Source organism: Pristis pectinata, chromosome 4 (assembly GCF_009764475.1).
Source record: "Pristis pectinata isolate sPriPec2 chromosome 4, sPriPec2.1.pri, whole genome shotgun sequence".
NCBI lineage: Eukaryota > Metazoa > Chordata > Chondrichthyes > Rhinopristiformes > Pristidae > Pristis > Pristis pectinata.
The window spans coordinates 106,975,192-106,992,139 of NC_067408.1; positions in this window are offsets into that span (position 1 = coordinate 106,975,192).

Genomic DNA, 16,948 nt, shown 5'->3' on the forward strand with positions numbered 1-16,948 from the left:
TTTTATGTGAGCAAGGGAGTTTATTGCAACCTGGTGCATATGACAATAAACTAATCTGAATCTGATGAATATATTCAGCAAATGAGAGTGAAGAAAGGGTGACAAAATTTCTTAATTGACCTGAATCATTGATCCTTTGTTTTAACTCCATGACCCCTGGCCTTAGACATCTTAGCTAGCAGAAATATCATTCTCCCATCAAGCCCCATAAGGATTTTGTACATTTCAATGAAATCACCTCTTGTTATTCTAAGCTCAGAAGGAGGGATGTATTCTAGGACACAAGAAAATGGGAGTAGGTCACCTAGCCCTTCAAACTTACACTGACATTCAGCATGATCATGGCTGATCTAGTCAGCTTAATCTGGCCTTATTTAACAAACTGTCATCCTAAGAATCAATCTGGTGAACCTTTGCTGCACTCCTATTGCAAGTATACCCTTCCTTGGGTAGGAAGACCAGACCTATGCACAATATTCTAGATGCAGTCTCATTAGAACCTTATTTAATTGGAGCAAGGCATCAGAACTCCTCTCGTAATAAAAGCCATTAAACTGTTTGCCTTCCTAATTACTTGCTGCACCTTCATGCTGAGTTAAGGCAATTCTGTATAAGATCCAGGTCGCTCAGAATAACACACCTTTCAATCTCTCACCATTGGGAAAAAAAGTACTCTGTTTATCTATTCTTTTTTAACCAAAGTGGATGACCTCACATTTTGTCACATTATATTCCATCTGTCATGTCCTCATCCATTTACTTAATATTCCCTGAAGCCTGCATCTTCCTCTAAGCCCACCCCACAACACCACCCAATTTTGCATCATGAGCAAACTGGGATATATTATATATGATCCCTCTCACCCAGGTTGTGAACAGCTGGAGCCCCAGAATCCCATTAGTCACAGGCTCTCAACTCGAAAATGATCTGTTTATTTCTACTCTCTTAACCAGTCCTCAAACAGTACTGATAAATTACCTCCAATATCGTGCACTTTAATATGGTTTAATAATCTCTACACACTTGAATAATTTACAGTTGAAAATATTTATCTCACAGTATAGAAAACTCATTTGTGATCATAAAATGTTAATTCTGCAAAGACTGAAAATGTCTAAAAACCTTGTCAATATGTGTATATTTGTGTGTCTTTACAAAGCATAAAGATGCAAAAGTGTTTTAATACTTGTTACCAATTTGATAAACCATAGAGTTTATTAATAAGAAAAATGCCAATAATGTCACTAATTTTTGTCACTCAAATCTGTCTATATTTCAATGTGATTTCCAAAATCCCATGTACAAAGAATAAAAACACTTTAATAAATACTTCTAAAACAATGGCACTGGTTAGAGGAAAATGCAAATCCATTATTATCATTTGCAGGCAAGTCCATTGGTTTTTCATTCTCCGAATCTTTGTAAACTTTTATTCTTTTAAAAATTCTGATAATGATCTAAAAATCACATGTGAAAGTGGGTTCCCACTTTTTCTGAAGAATAATAAAAAGGCACTCTTCCACTATTACCCATTTTAAAATGGAAGTTTGCATGAAATGATGACCAATTTTATCATTCATTTGTATTTTCTTCTGTTAAACTGAAAATATCCACTTTAGTAATGACTCTCTGAGAGAATGGACTTGGAAATTTTGCTCACCCCAAATATGCAAGGGAACGAAATTAATATTTGTAGTTACAGAGGAGCAAACTTAATATTTGTAGTTATAGCTGTTAATCTTGACTCCTCCAGCAACTTGTCATCTCAACGATTCCTTTAACAGATTTCTCTATGGTATTAGCATTAATCCACATTGAAATGTTTCAACGTTGTTAAGAAGAAATTGCATCAGAAAAATGTGAAAACATATTAAAGAATTAGAGCAACGTACACAAAGTGCTGGAGGAACTCAGGTCAAAGAATTACGGTTTGTTTGGTTACTTAAAGGTGTATTTTCTTAAAGTTATCACTGGATTAAGCTTGAAAATGAGTTAAAATGCAGAAGAAGTGTATCTGAGGGAGGCCATTCATGATCCCTTCAAGCTTCAGGTGCCCTGTCACGGTAATGTAACAGTTAAGAAAAAATTACAACACTTTTAAGTGCTATTTGAAGTCTGAAATTGCTAGTGTAATCTGCATTTGACTGTTCAATATCAATTTCTTCTATTGTATTGAACTTAATACTTTAATATTTTCATTTTAATATGATTTTGAAATTCTTTCTTGAAAACCTGCTGAAATATGACTGTTCGGCAGAGATATTTAAGACAGGAAGAAGATTTAAAAACAATCATTTACTAAAAGTGGCATTTACAAAGGTACAAATCCATAGGTTTATTGATAGAATTCTTCTTTGGAACACTGCTTAGTTGTATGTTCTCCTAATCTCCCTTTGTACATTAAGAAAAAAGGCCTCTAGTTTCTTTGTTTGTGTTTATTGGTTGGTTTTCAGCACTGCAGAATAAAGCCAATAATCTGATTTGGACAAAAAACAATCTAGAAAACAGCCGTGACATTGCACAGACCTATTTCCACAATTTATCCTGGAACTTATTTCCTCTTGGAATTCCCAGTCAATATGAATTCACTTGTTGTGATGCCAAATCTGTGTGTATCCACAGGCATCAGTTTACAACACAAGATTAGGCAGAACATAATTTCCTGTTCATGTCAGTGATTTGAGTCAGAGAAAATTAAGTGAAAACACATATACATATATTAGAGTACTAACCTGTCTTTTCCAAATTTAAGTGTTCCTTTGGAACAAGATATCCCAAACCACAGGAATCATCACCATCGTCACTAGTAGATTTATGACCAGCTAAAAATTATGTAAGTTTGGTGGCATCATAGGTTTCTGTCTCTACAAAACTATATTCTTTTGCTTTTGTCTGTTTCCTTTCTTCTGCAACTGGGCAAGCAATGGATAACTGGCCCAGAGAAATCTCCCATTCACTGCATCCCCTAATAACCTTTAAATATGTGTAGTATAAAGTTACACGCAGTGGTTATGTGCTATTGATTGAGGTCAATCTTTCACGGCTCATGTAAAGCTGGCACAGAAATCTGAAATGCTGTGAAAATATTGAATAATCAAATTTATTTTTAAGAAATGGGTTAACAAATTTCCCTAAAAATATCTTTTTGTTTAGAAGGATAAATTAAGAGGACCACAAATATATCTTCATTCTCTGAAAATAATTGTAACATTAACTTTGTCTTGGTGAAGCAGCCAGCATAATCAAAGGCCCCACCCACCCGGGACATTCTCTCTTCTCTCCTCTTCCATCGGGTAGAAGATACAGGAGCCTGAGGGCACGTACCACCAGACTTAAGGACAGCTTCTACCCCACTGTGATAAGACTATGAATGGTTCCCTTATACTATGAGATGGACTATGACCTCACGAACTATCTTGTTGTGACCTTGCACCTTATTGCACTGCACTTTCTCTGTAGCTGTGATGCTTTACTCTGTACTGTTACTGTTTTTACCTGTACTACATCAATGCACTTTGTACTAACTCAATGTAAACTGCACTGTGTAATGAATTGACCTGTACGATTGGTTTGTAAGACAAGCTTTTCACTGTACCTCGGTACAAGTGACAATAATAAACCAATACCAATACCAATGGGATTGAACGTTGTGCAGTCATCAGTAAACATGTCCACTTCCGCCCTTATAATGGAAGGAAGATCATTGATAAAGCAGCTGAAGATATTTGAGCCGAGGACACTGCCCTGGAAAAACTCCTGCAGTGATGTCCTGGGATCGGATGATTGACTCCAACCACCACAATCATATTCCTCTGCATGGGAGATGACCATTGAATATTTTCCTTCTGTTGTCCATTGACTTCAGTTTTACTAGGGTTCCTCTATGCTACCATGCTCAAATTCTGCCTTGATAACAAAAACATTTACTTTCACCACTTTCCACTTCAGTCTCATTGTTGGGACCTCCCATTCCTTTCCCACCTTTAGCACAACCTTTGAAGATCAGCAACAAAGTTTTTGATCCTGCCACAACAGGCTCGAAGGGCCGTCATACTTGCATCAGGCTTAACCTGGAGTAAGCTTGAGAGCTGAGAAATCTGCAGAAGATTGTGCTGCCCCATTAGATATCATCAGAGTCCATTGGAGCAGTACAAGTGGCAGGGCAGGTGATATCACTGACAACTTAGACTAGCACCAACACTGGGAACTTGAACTTCCCTGGGAATGCATGGCTTAGCACTGGCATCAGGCTGGAAGATCTCCTCCAATGAGAATAAAATGAGACACCACACAGCTATGACTTTGGAATGAATTGAAATACACTCAGTCCAGTCGAGCCTTAAAGTCCCACTCACATCTATCTGGAGATATGCCAGGCTTGGGAGAGCTGTCCCACAGACTAGTCAAACAACATCCTGAACTAGTCGTGCTTACAGAATCACCTTTCAGGGAATAATCCAATCGCATCCATCGTCTTCATCATCTAACCAATTGGCTGATCCACCAGAGGGGGCAATATGGTAGTATACATCAGGGAAAGGTAGACCTGGGAGTCCTCAACATTGACCTTGGAGCACAAAAGCTTCATTGCATCAGGTCAAACAGTGACAAGGTTACTGACTGCAACCTGGAATCAAACAGCACTTGGAAAAACCATTCAAAGCAGCAAGGGCACAGAATATTCTCTCGGATGAGCTTCTAAAATTCTTGACTAAGTCTGACTTGGTAACACCACCACTTCAACAACAACTTCTGTTTATATAGTGCCTTTAATGCAGCAAATTATCCCAATGAATTGCATGGTGATATTGTCAGGCATTGTGCAGATAGCTTTGCGAGTTGTAGAACTGGAGGAAACTGGCAGTGGGAAGGGTGAGAGCCCAGGAGGATTTGAAAGCGGCACTGAGAATTTTTAAATGAAGTTGTTGCTTAACTCGGAACCAATGAGGTCAATAAACATTGTGAATCAGGCTTGGAACATGTCATCAGGGTTTCGGATGACCTCAAGTTAACAGAGTTGAATGGGGGAGGCCAGCAAGGAGTGCAAATGAATAACCAAGCCTGGAGGTAAAAGATGCACTTATGAGGGTTTCAGCAATAGATGATGTGGTGCTGGGGAAGAGTCTGTAAAATTTACAGAGGTTGAACTTGGTGAAGGCACAGATTTGTGATCTGAAGCTCATCGCGGGGTTAAGTACGACATCAAGGTTGTGAACAGTCTGGTTCAGTTTCAGGCAGTTGTCAGGCACAGGGATCAAGTTGGGGACAAGGAATGGAGTATGTGGCAAGGACTGAAGATCTTTAATCTTCTGAGTATTTATGTTTAGTTAGAGGAAATTTCTGCTCATCCAATACTGGATGTGGGGCAGTGTGGTGAGGTTGATTTGGGTGTTGTCGGTGTACATGTGGGAGTTTTGGGGTGATGTTGCTGAGGGCAGCATGTACATGCAATCTGAAAAGTATTTCCACTCCAGAGGGACTGGACAAAAAGAAAGCTGAGATTTCTACTTGAGAAAATCCGGTGTAAAATTACTGGAATTAATTAGAGTGGGAGACACAATGGTCTTGCCATAAAATCACTGCGGTGTTTTCTCAGAACTAGTAACATTAAAGTATTACAAATTATTGAATAGCAACCTCGTGTTCACTCCAAGCATCTGTCGGCTGATAAATACTGCTATTCCTCACGTGTCTCCTGTATAAGCGATTGGCTTTTCTTATTATTTTGCATTTCAACAATCTGCTTCAATATAAAATAAAACAGTTTGTGTCAAAATAACCATTCCACAGATTTTAACTTCTTAAATAGTTGTTTAACTTTTGTATTGAAAAATGGAATATAATTTGCCTGTATGGTCATTGTTCTCCAGTCACAGGGTATTTTTCTACTGTCATTTAGTATGGCTTGTTGAAGAGCAGTAGTTTCCCAAGCCATCTCAGACTGGTCAATAGGTAGGGTTAGATAGATTTTAGAGTAGGATAAAATGTTGGCACAGCATTGTGGGCCATAGGGCCTCTAATGTGCTGTGATGTTCTAAGCTATTCCTCATCCTGGTGCTTTGACACGATTCCTGTTTTCCTGTTTCTTGGGGCAGTTGGCAGTGTTGCTAAAACCTGCATTCGTTGGCGAAATCCATTTAAAGTGGCCACTTTTTAGTGGGCTCCATAGCAATTAATTGGGTTTGTTATATACTAAGCATCGTTATCTGCAATGGAAGGACTGCAAGTCAAAGATCAGACCAATTTCAATTGTGTCCAATAAGGTGATTCACATGTTGGTTCATTTCATTCTTGTTCATCAGAGTCCCTGACTGATGGTGTGACTTTGAAAAGTGATTGAAGCGTTTACTTTTATTACAATTTTCCAGATATCCTCAGATGGTTAGTTACTTAACAGAGGGTTCATTTGGAAATGTGTATTGGGATTTCAGACTGATACGTGGATGTTGTCTGAGTTTTTTGTCTCTGGAGAGGTTAGCAGCCAACAATATTACTTACTCAACAGTGTAAAGTCTCTGTTCACTCAAAAGTCAGAGAACAGCTGGGCATCTGAACAGAACAGGCAACAGTGGAACTTGACAAGTGCTAAGCGGCAACCTCACAGCATTACTTTAACAAGGTCTCTGGCGTTAGTTGAGAAAGTGAAAATTCAATACAGCTTTTGTTAATAGCAAAATGGTTGGAAGTATCTAAGAATCATGCTGCTCTCTGTTAAACAGCATTTCAAAGTTTTGGCACAGCATGTTAGGTTAAGAAGACAAAACTAATGGACTTCTTTTTCAGAAAAGATAGTTCACTACATCTAGAGTTGCACCTCGTATAAAGTAACAAATGTGCCCTGCATGTTGATCATTTATCACCTTATGAATGAGTGGTGCAGCTGAGGGTAATTTCTAGATCAGGGTAATGACAAGTGAAGGAAGTGCTTTGGGTTGGGATTTGGAAGCCACTGTGATTATCTGTTGAAAGATGCAGGAATATTGGAGTGCCTCTACTGAACTGTCTTCAAGTGAAAGTGAGAGTTTGTTGTGTGATGATCTGAAGAAACGTGGGGAATTAGGCAAAAGGTACATTTTTTGAATTGGGCTTAAATAACTAACTGGAGGAAGACAATGCTCCATTCAACTCCTCAAGCTCATTCTCTCCAGTTAGCTTGGTCATGGTTGAATTGCAGCTCAAATTTATCCACCTGCATTTTTTTGTTGAAGAATTCCAGACAGAATCCTAGACTCTGTCTACTTGCTTTGTCCTTAATATTATTGCTAATATCAGCTCTTAAATTCCATCATCGTGGATTGGAAGCCAGTTCAGCAAGTTTCCTGTTTCAAGAGCAGGATGCTCAATATTTTTCCTTTCTTGTGTAGAGCTTTGAGAGTTGAGATTGCTGTTTCTAGGTTTGGGCATTTTTCATTCAATTGCACCTGCTCCGGTGATCAATTGATTGCTTGCAGGTATTGCAGCTATGGATTTCAGCAAAACTTTCTTTTTAAAAAAAAATTGTTCATGGAATGTCAGCTTCACTGAGCACGCCAGCAACTATTGTCCATCCCTAATTTCCACAAACTGGGTGGCTTGTTTGGTCATTTTCTTGAGGGCATTTAAGAATCACCCACATTGCATGTGTCTGGGGTCGCAAATAGGCCAGGTTGTGTGAAGACAGTAATGTTCCTTCTCCACAGGACACCACTGAGGCAGGATAGGCCTGCTCCTTTCTCTGTATTCTAAAGATGATTTACATCTAATTCATTCCAATTCTTTAGGAAGGTCATTGACCTAAACATTAATATGGTTTCTCTCTCCACAGACACTGTCTGAACTGATGAGTATTAACAGAATTTTCTTTTTTATTTTCAGTTTTACTACAATCATGGTCACTCTTCCTGAAGTTAACTTTTTATTCCATATTCATTTAGTTATTTGATATAAATTTCCTAATCGCTGTGGAGGGATTTGAACGTATCTCCTGATTGTAGTCACTAGTCCAGTAACAGCTAGCATGTCACCTTATCCCTGTATGCTTTTTAAAGCTTTGAGATCCTAGTCTGCAATTTGGATTAACTTTTGGTAAGAAATATGGATTTTCTCAATATGAGATTGAAGCGTTCATGTCACTCTTGCTTACCTGCATGATGTTATAACTCTTTTGGAAATAATCTCCATCCCAGACCTCTGCCCTTATTATATCCTCTACCTCCATGACCTGTAAGCTGCTCTGCCTTCCTTCTTTTCTTTGGCTTATGAACATGTTCTTGCCCTCCCCTCCCCCTTCCCTCCAAAACAATTATACATTCTTGGTCAGACCCCATCTGGAATATTGGGAACAGTTTTGGCCTCTTGCTTCAGGAAGGATATATTATCTTTGGAATGGGTACAATGCAGATTCACCAGAATGATGCCAGAACTAAATGGGTTAAATATGATCTCCTTGCACAAGGGGATTAAACTTAAGTGTTTCTTCTAAGTAGTAAAGGAATTTAAACCTAAGGTTCCCTAGTTAAAAACTGATCATTCAAAGTTTGGACCACACATAACCAAAAATCTATCACATAAATCAATGCTATATTTAAAGGTCTCTCCTCCCCATGGCCACGATCTCATTAATTCTTTTTTATAGCAAGAAAGCACATGGTCCTCAGAGAAAGAGGAAACAAAATATTTATTAATCCTCATCTACTTGTTGACAACTGTGAGTTAATCACTCTGAGTTCCAGTATTGTTGCTGTGAGCTCAGTTCACTCAATGTGCGAAACAAACATTTTTTGCCAGTTGCTTTTAAAAAAAAATTGGACTTAATCCATCCAATCTGCTCTTTCTCCCCAAATTCAACAATGTCTGAAATATTCCTGGATGATTGCCAAATAATACTATTATCTTGGGAGATTTTTCACAATGCTTTTTTTTGAGTTGTAAAAAAAAGCAGATTGCATGTTAACTGAATGAGACTTTTTCTGTTAATGGACCTGAAAGGAAATCAATATCTTTGGTATGGACCCCAAACCAAAATTTGAATCACATTCTGGTCAAATAGTCTACTGAGGTAAGCAGACTCAATATTGAGGCAGGGCTGTGGTGTCAGAGATGCCAGTGGATGTAAGGACATTTTAAAATTCCTTGTGGTAGGTTAGTATTGAAAATTAAAGTACATGGTAATGCGGTAATGTATTGGCATGGATTGAAGATTGGTTGGCAGTCAAAAAAGAGAGATAAGGAATTAATGGGTCTTTCTCAGTGTGGAAGATGGTAACTGGTGGGAATCAGATTTCCATAATATATATCAATGCTTTGGATGAAGGAACAAAGGATAATATTTCAAAATTTCCCGATGATATTGGGTGGGATTGTGAATTGTGATGACTGTAATACAAAGAGGCTTCAATGTGGTACATATTGAATGAGTGGGCAAAACATGGCAAATGCAGAATAACGTAGATAAAAGTGAGGCAATTCACTGGTAGGATAATCAGTGCCTTTTTATTTCTCCTACTCCTGGATGTTCCTGTACCTTTCTGTTTCAATTTCTTTATTTCCCTAACAGATGGTTTTTAAAGTAATTGATATTGCAACAACTTTGGTCTACACCTTAACGCAAACATTCCCTGTTCTTCCCTGCAGCTTAAAGCACAGTAGTTTTCTGCACTTTTCTGGTTCTGATTATGTGTCCTTAACCTGAAACGTTAGCTCAGTCTCTTGGCCTACTGTAGCTGTTTGACCTGCAAAGTACTTCCAATGTTATCTGTTTTTGTTATGGATTTTCAGCATCTGCAGTATTTTGATCCCCATGGAATATTTTTGGTAAATGAGCATGGTAAACAGTCAAAGGATAAGCCCACAAGGTGGGATGATTATTTAATGCCAGTATTTTGTTAATGTCCCAAGCCCTGAATGCTGAACCCAATGTTCCATCAGATGTATTCACACTCCATTCTCTGTAACAATGTCAAAACTGGAATTGCTCAAGCTTGGTAGAGTGGTTCAGAGGCAGGATATATAATTCATTACATAAATTCAGGGCAGTGAGTACTAAACTGTTTTTCAGGCTATGTCTAAAAATAAATTCAACGGTTTCCCAGATCATTTCTCCATCAGCCTATACATTGTGAACACCGAATGCAATGCATGCAACTTCAGCAAGCACAAGTGAATTGCTGCTTCACTGGCAAGGAGTGTTTGGATCCCTGGATGGTGGAACAGGAGAGGTAGAAGGGCAGGTGCTGCACTGCCTAAGGTTGAATGGGGAATTGCTGCGAGAAGGGGAGTGGTTGTTGGAAGTGGAAAAGTTGACCAAGAACCGTGAGGAGGAAGATCCTTTTGGAATGCTGAAAGGGGAAGGGAAGATTTGTCCGGTAGTGGAATCTCATTGAAGGTGTTGGAAATTATGGAGTATGATCCGTTGATTGTGGAGGCTGGTGGGGTGGAAGGTAAGGGTAAAGAGATCTCTATCCTTGTCCTGGCTGGGAGGAAAGGGGCTGAGAACAGAAATGCAGGAAAGAGAGGAGATGTAGAGCGAAACCTGTCAACTATGGTAGAGGGGAAGCCTCAATATGTAGGAACTATGAACTATGTATATATGTATTTCCACCATATCTTCTCTGATGATGAGGTTTTCCATGAATGTCTCCAGTTTCAATTTATTCCTTGTGGGTTCGAATGGAAATTCCATGATTCATAGTTCATGCCTCATAGTTACGATCGGTATGCAGGACAAGTTTTTCACTGTACCTCAGTACATGTGACAATAATAAACCAATACCAATTTACCCATGGTCACAGGTATGTTCAAAGTATCCAGTGTTTTTCTAAACACGGCTCTCAGTGCATCGTGAGATCCATACTTAATGCCATGCATTGGCACATGCATGCTCTTGACCTCTCTCTATAACAGCACTGACTCACTCCATCTGAGAGCTCCCTTGGTGTGCAATTCTACTGTATCCTTCACCACATCTGGTGTTTCAACTTTCTTTCAGACATCAAAGATCACAACTTATGAATTCCAATACAGGCTGTTGCCGGTCAATGAATGGGTTCTGTTTTTACAGGCGTCCATAAGTTGATTTTGTCCATCAGTCAGAAAATACACAAAATCACTCTATGTGATAAACATAATTCCACAGTATTGTAATGAATAACATCAAGTGTACATAAAACCGATAAGAAAGAACAATTACTAAAAGTGAAGAGAGAGAGGAAACTAGTTCTGCCATTTGTCAGAATGAATGTACGTTGGACTTTTGAATTTAATAATGTTATGGGAGCTCGTTCATATGTAGGGGTGTTCATAAGTCAGGCTTTCGTAACCCAGGATCAGCCCGTACTCCTTTAGATAGTACTCCCCTGCAATTTCCTCCAACCTCATCTCTCCCTGGAGCCCCATGCCTTGCCATGGTTTCACTAATCCTTTTGATCATTGTCTCCCTAATTCCGAACAGTTACACGTCAGCAGGGGCCTCAGCCTTATCTTCCATGTCCCCATCTCAAAGATATTTTGAACCCAATGAGATGTTGCACTCTTCTTCCACCGTCTTCGCCTTCTCGCACATTTCTTTGGCCCAAGTCTTCATCCCAGACTGTGAATCCTTTCTCCTCTTTCCAGAACTCCCAATCCAATTGGACTCCTCCCTCTGGCCTCTGACCCGCTCTGGATCTATTCGTTGCTAACTGACAATACAATGTTGAATCTCTCAGTTTACTTAGTTTGAACTATCCACCTTTGAACTTTCACCACTCCACTCACAGGGACCAGTCCTGGCATTATCACCAGTGCAGTGATGTGGTGGTTTGGCAAACTGACCACTGTCTCACAGAGGTTGAATGTCAGCTCTCAGACACCTCCTCATACCTCACACTAGACCCTGGCCCAACCATTGAACGTCACTGCCCCACATGCATCATTTCCTCAGGAATTCTTCCCTGCATAACCTTGAACGTCATCATCTCCCAATCTCACACAGCCTAATTCTCCTTCATCCCCAAGTTCTACAAGCAGTATTGCCCGGACAGAGCTGTTGTATCAGCCTGTTCTTGCCCTACAAAATTTATTTCTTACTCCACCCTTTCTCTCCTTGTCCACTTACATCATAGATACCTCTGAAGCCCCCATGCCACTGTGACAGTTTCCAATTACCTAGTGTCAACTGGCTTATCTTCAGCATGGAAACACAATCCCTCGACATGTCCATCCCACACTCAGATGGTCTGAGGGCCATTCACTTCTTCCTTCAGATGTGTACATTCCATCACTAATAGCTGGCTAAACTTGTTCTTACATTGAACAATTTCTCATTCAGCTCCACTCACTTTCTCAGTACAGGCTCAAGGACAGCTTCTATCCTACTGTTTTCAGACTATTGAATGGTTCCCTAGTACAATAAAATGGACTCCTGACCTCACAATCTACATCGTCATGGCCTTGCACCTTTTTGTCTACCTGCACTGCACTTTCCCTGCAGCTGTTACACTTTATTCTGCATTCTGTTACTGTTTTACCTTGTACTACCTCAATGCATTGTGTAATGGATAGATCTGTATGAATGGTATGCAAGACAAGCTTTTTACTGTATCTCAGTACATGCGACAATAATAAACCAATTCCAATTTCATTTCAAATGTGCAGCTATTGGAACTCACATGGGCCTAACCTATGCCTATCTCTTTGTTAAATATGTGGAACTATCCTGGCTTTAATCCTTTGCATCAGCTCTTTTGCCATTATGTTATTGGTGCGACTTTCTGCACTCACACAGCACTTGAAAATTGTTGCCATTTTTCTCGATGCTCTCACTTTCACCTGGTTCTTATCCTTCCTTTCCTTGATATTTCTGTCTCCCTCTCATGGAATAAGTTAGTACTCATTATCCAATGTAGGCCCACCAATTCCCACACCTACCTCGATTAGACTTCCTCCCACTCTTTTTCCTGTAAAGATTCCATTCCATTCTCCTCATTTCTCTGTCTCTGTCACATCAGCTTTGATGATGAGACTTTCCACTCCGGTGTCTTTAAGATGTCTGGGGGCACAAGAGACTGCAAATGCCGGACATCTGGAGCAACAAATAATCTGCTGGAGGAACTCAATGGGTCAAGCAGCATCTGTGGGAGGAAAAGAATTGTCGACATTTCGGGTTGAAACCCTGCACCAGGATCTGATGCAGGGTTTTGACCCGAAACGTCGACAATTCCTTTCCTCTTACATATGCTGCTCGACTCGCTGAGTTCCCCCAACAGATTGGTTGTTGATCCTTTAAGATGTCTTCCTTTACTCCCTAATCATGGCTTCCCCCCTGCCATGGTTGACAGAACTCTCAACCATGTCTCCTCTCCACTTCTGCTCCTACCCCCTCCTCCCAGCAAGAACAAGGAGAGGGTTCCCCTCATCTCTCCTCAGTGATGGCGGAGCCCAACACATGAGTACAAAAGACCAGGTAAGACATTTGCAGCCATCTTATCTCCTTCTGGGCTCAGCAGAATAAATATCGGTCTTTGGCCAATTCAGTTCACCCACATGATAGCAAGTAATGGGAAAGTATTCTGGATGAATAAAAGCTGCGGAACCAGGCAATATCCAAGTGGTACAGATGGTATGTTCCTAAAGAGCTGTGCTTCTAGCAAAGCTGTTCCAGTACAAGTAGACACTGCCATTCAGTCGGACACTGGCCCAACAATCCAGCCATCAGCAGTGATAAAAGGTGTCATTTGACCGCGCTACCAAACAGCACTTACTCACCAAGAGCCTGCTCACCAGTCTCACTTCAACCCTGGATAAAGAGTTAAGTTCCAGGACGTATGTTGTGAGTGGCTGCCATTGGCATAAATGCAATATCAATGAGTGTGGCATCAGGAGTGCTGCTACAACTGAAGCCAATGGGAAAATTCTATTGGCTGGAGTCATATCAGCACAAATCTGGATAGTTGTGCTTGTGGTTGTTGGAGACCTATCGCATCCGCCCGAGAACTTCCCTCTCGGAATTTGTCAGGGTATTAAAAACACTTCATCCTTCATAACAACAATGACAACTTCCACCTCTCATGTAGAGAAAGTATCCTGAGGTTCTTCACTGGAGCATTATTATACACCAATTGTCAGTGAGGCATATAATAGGACTTTAGGCCTTATGATCAAAAGCTTGATTAAAGAAGCATCCCAGTGGAAAGAGTTAGAGAGATATTGAGATATTGGAGGAAATTCCAGAGCTTGGATTTGAGCCCTTCACCAATGGTGGTTGATTACATTTAAGGATGACTAAGAGGCCAGAATTGTAAGAACATGGATACTTCAGAGGGTTTTTGGACTAGAGGAGATTACAGAATGGGGCAGGGGTGAAATCATGGATGGATTCAAAGATAAGTATAAGAATTTTAACACTGAGATTTTGGTTAACATGGTCAAGCAAACGTGTGGGTTACGGGTGAGTGATATTGGGTTGCGGTAGGGCATGAACAACACAGTTTGGGCTGACCTCAGGTAGAACAGAGGCTAGTCAGGAGGGTTTTGGAATAGTCAAACCCATATGAATCCAACTCCTGAAGGTTTCATTCAGCAGCTGAAGTAGAGGTGGAGTTGGCCAGTATTACAGAGGTGGATTTTAGTAATGGTGCAGTACGTGGTCTAAAGCTCAGTAAGGCTCAATATAATAATAAGGTTGCAAGCAGTTTGATGCAGCCTCAGTGAGTTGCCATGGAGAGTGATGGAGTTGATGTCTAATGAATGGTAATGGTGGCTTTGGTTTTTCAATAGGTAGTTGGAGGAATTCACTGCTCATTCAATAAAAGCTATTGGACAAGCCATCTGATAACTTGGAGACATGGAGGGGTCAGGAGAGGTGACAGTGAGGTAAAGCTCTGCGTCATCAGTAAGCATGCAGTAGCTGAGGTCAGAGGGGCTTGCATGTTGATGAGCAAAAGGTCAGAAGTGGGGATGTATACTAATGTTTATGGTGTTCAGTTCCAGCTGCAGTTACTCATACAATGAAGCAGTCTACACACACTTGTAGCTGGCGCTGGACAACCTCCTGTAGTCGTAGAAGTATGGCTATCATGTCATTTTTAAAAACATTTTTTATTCTTTTTTATTTTTCTTAACCCAAGCTTTCTTTCCCTCTCTTTCATTTTCTGTACCTGATTTGAGATTCAATGAATAATTCAAAATGATTCTTCCTTGCTCAGACCTCACTATTCTTTAACAGTTCTTCAATCTGATTAATTAAAGAGACACATAGTTGCTTTCCCTCTTGGTGACTCACAGCCATCCTGAAGAGGGCAACCTGAAGTGGGAGTGATTGGGCTGCAGTGTAAATGTCCACAGCAAAAGTGAAAAGTTGAATGAATGACTGCTGCCACAGGGACCAAAATCCAGCCCAAATCCAGATGTATAATTGGTGGAAAATAATAATCTAATTCTGAAGAATTGACACCTTAACATAACACTGTTGCTTTTTTCCCTCCACAATCAAGAACATATATTTAATACTGATATATTGTTTTAAAAATGCTGTCTACATTGACATTAGGTTGAAGGTTGACAACTGCATTTAAGGATATGGGTTCAAGTATCTCTCCAGAGCCGTCACAAAAATCTAGACTAACGCTCCAGGACGGTACTGAGAGTGTACTACATCATCAGAGGTGATGTCTTTCAGGAGAGATGCCAAACTGAGATTCCACCTGATATCTTAAGTGCTCTTAGAAGATTCCATGGCAATACTTTGAAGAAGATCGGGAAAGCTATACTGATTGTCCTGGCAAATATTTTTCCCTTGATCAATATTACCAAAACAGACTATCTGATCATTTTGAGATTGCTGTTTGTGGGATCTTGCTGTGTGCCTGTTGACGGTCATATGTGCCACATTACAACTGTGATTGCACTAATGTAATAGTGATGACACATTACAATAGTACTTCATTGGCTTTAAAGCACTTGGGACATTCTGAAATGCAAGCTTTTATTTAAACAATCTCTCTAATAAGTAAGAATTCAGTATATTTTTTAAGTGACAATCAGATATTTTGATAGTGCAAGAACATGCCCCCTTTTGCTGTCATTGACATTTAATTGGTGGAATTTACTTGACATCTTTGAGGGCTTTTTATTGTTCTGTTCGCAGGATGAATAAACCTTCACCATTGACTTTGGAGTAAGAATTGTGACAAGTGCACCTGTATTTTAAAGACACAGCAATTTGCTAGTCTTTTTAGGTTTCGTCATTTGGAAATATTGGTGGTAAACTGTTCAAGCAAGAGGTTAGTAAGAGAGTTTTCTGTAATTATGCACTGATCGTTCAGCACAATATTTTCTGCAAGTGTTTATCATAGTGGGTCCAGTTATCACTGTATCTGATTCATTGCTCAAATAAAATTTATCTTGGCAAAGGCTTCGTGGTTCTCACTGAGGTTTGCAGAAGCAGTAACAAGCTCTTTAAAAGTTCTCAGTTGCGATATTGAGTGAAGCACTTACACTGTGTAAACTTCAGAGCAATAAAGGACCTTGTTTTTGATAATTACAATCATTTAATACATAGTATTATTCCTTCAGAATCTGAAATAAAACCTTATGATGCAGACATATTCTGCTTGGCATTGTTAGTGTTCTTTATATATATCAATAAGATAATATCTATTAGTGGGGGAAAGCATATCTTCAATAATGCAAGAAAGAATGCAAATCTCTGTGAACTGTTCCATGTGTCCACATTTGGAATATTGCACAAGTGATAATGTTTTGCGTGTTTGTCTTCTTACAATGCATTAATTTAGGCTTTAAACCTCAGAGACAAAGAAACACACTAGCACTGAGGCAACAAAATAAGATTTTTGAGCTCTGGAATAGGTTATTCATGGTTTGCCAGTACAACTGCAAACCTGGACTCCCTGTTGTACCTGGAGATGTAACAGAAGTTCTTGTTCGGTTACTTTGTAACAAATCCATCTTCTACATACATAGATTCCTTG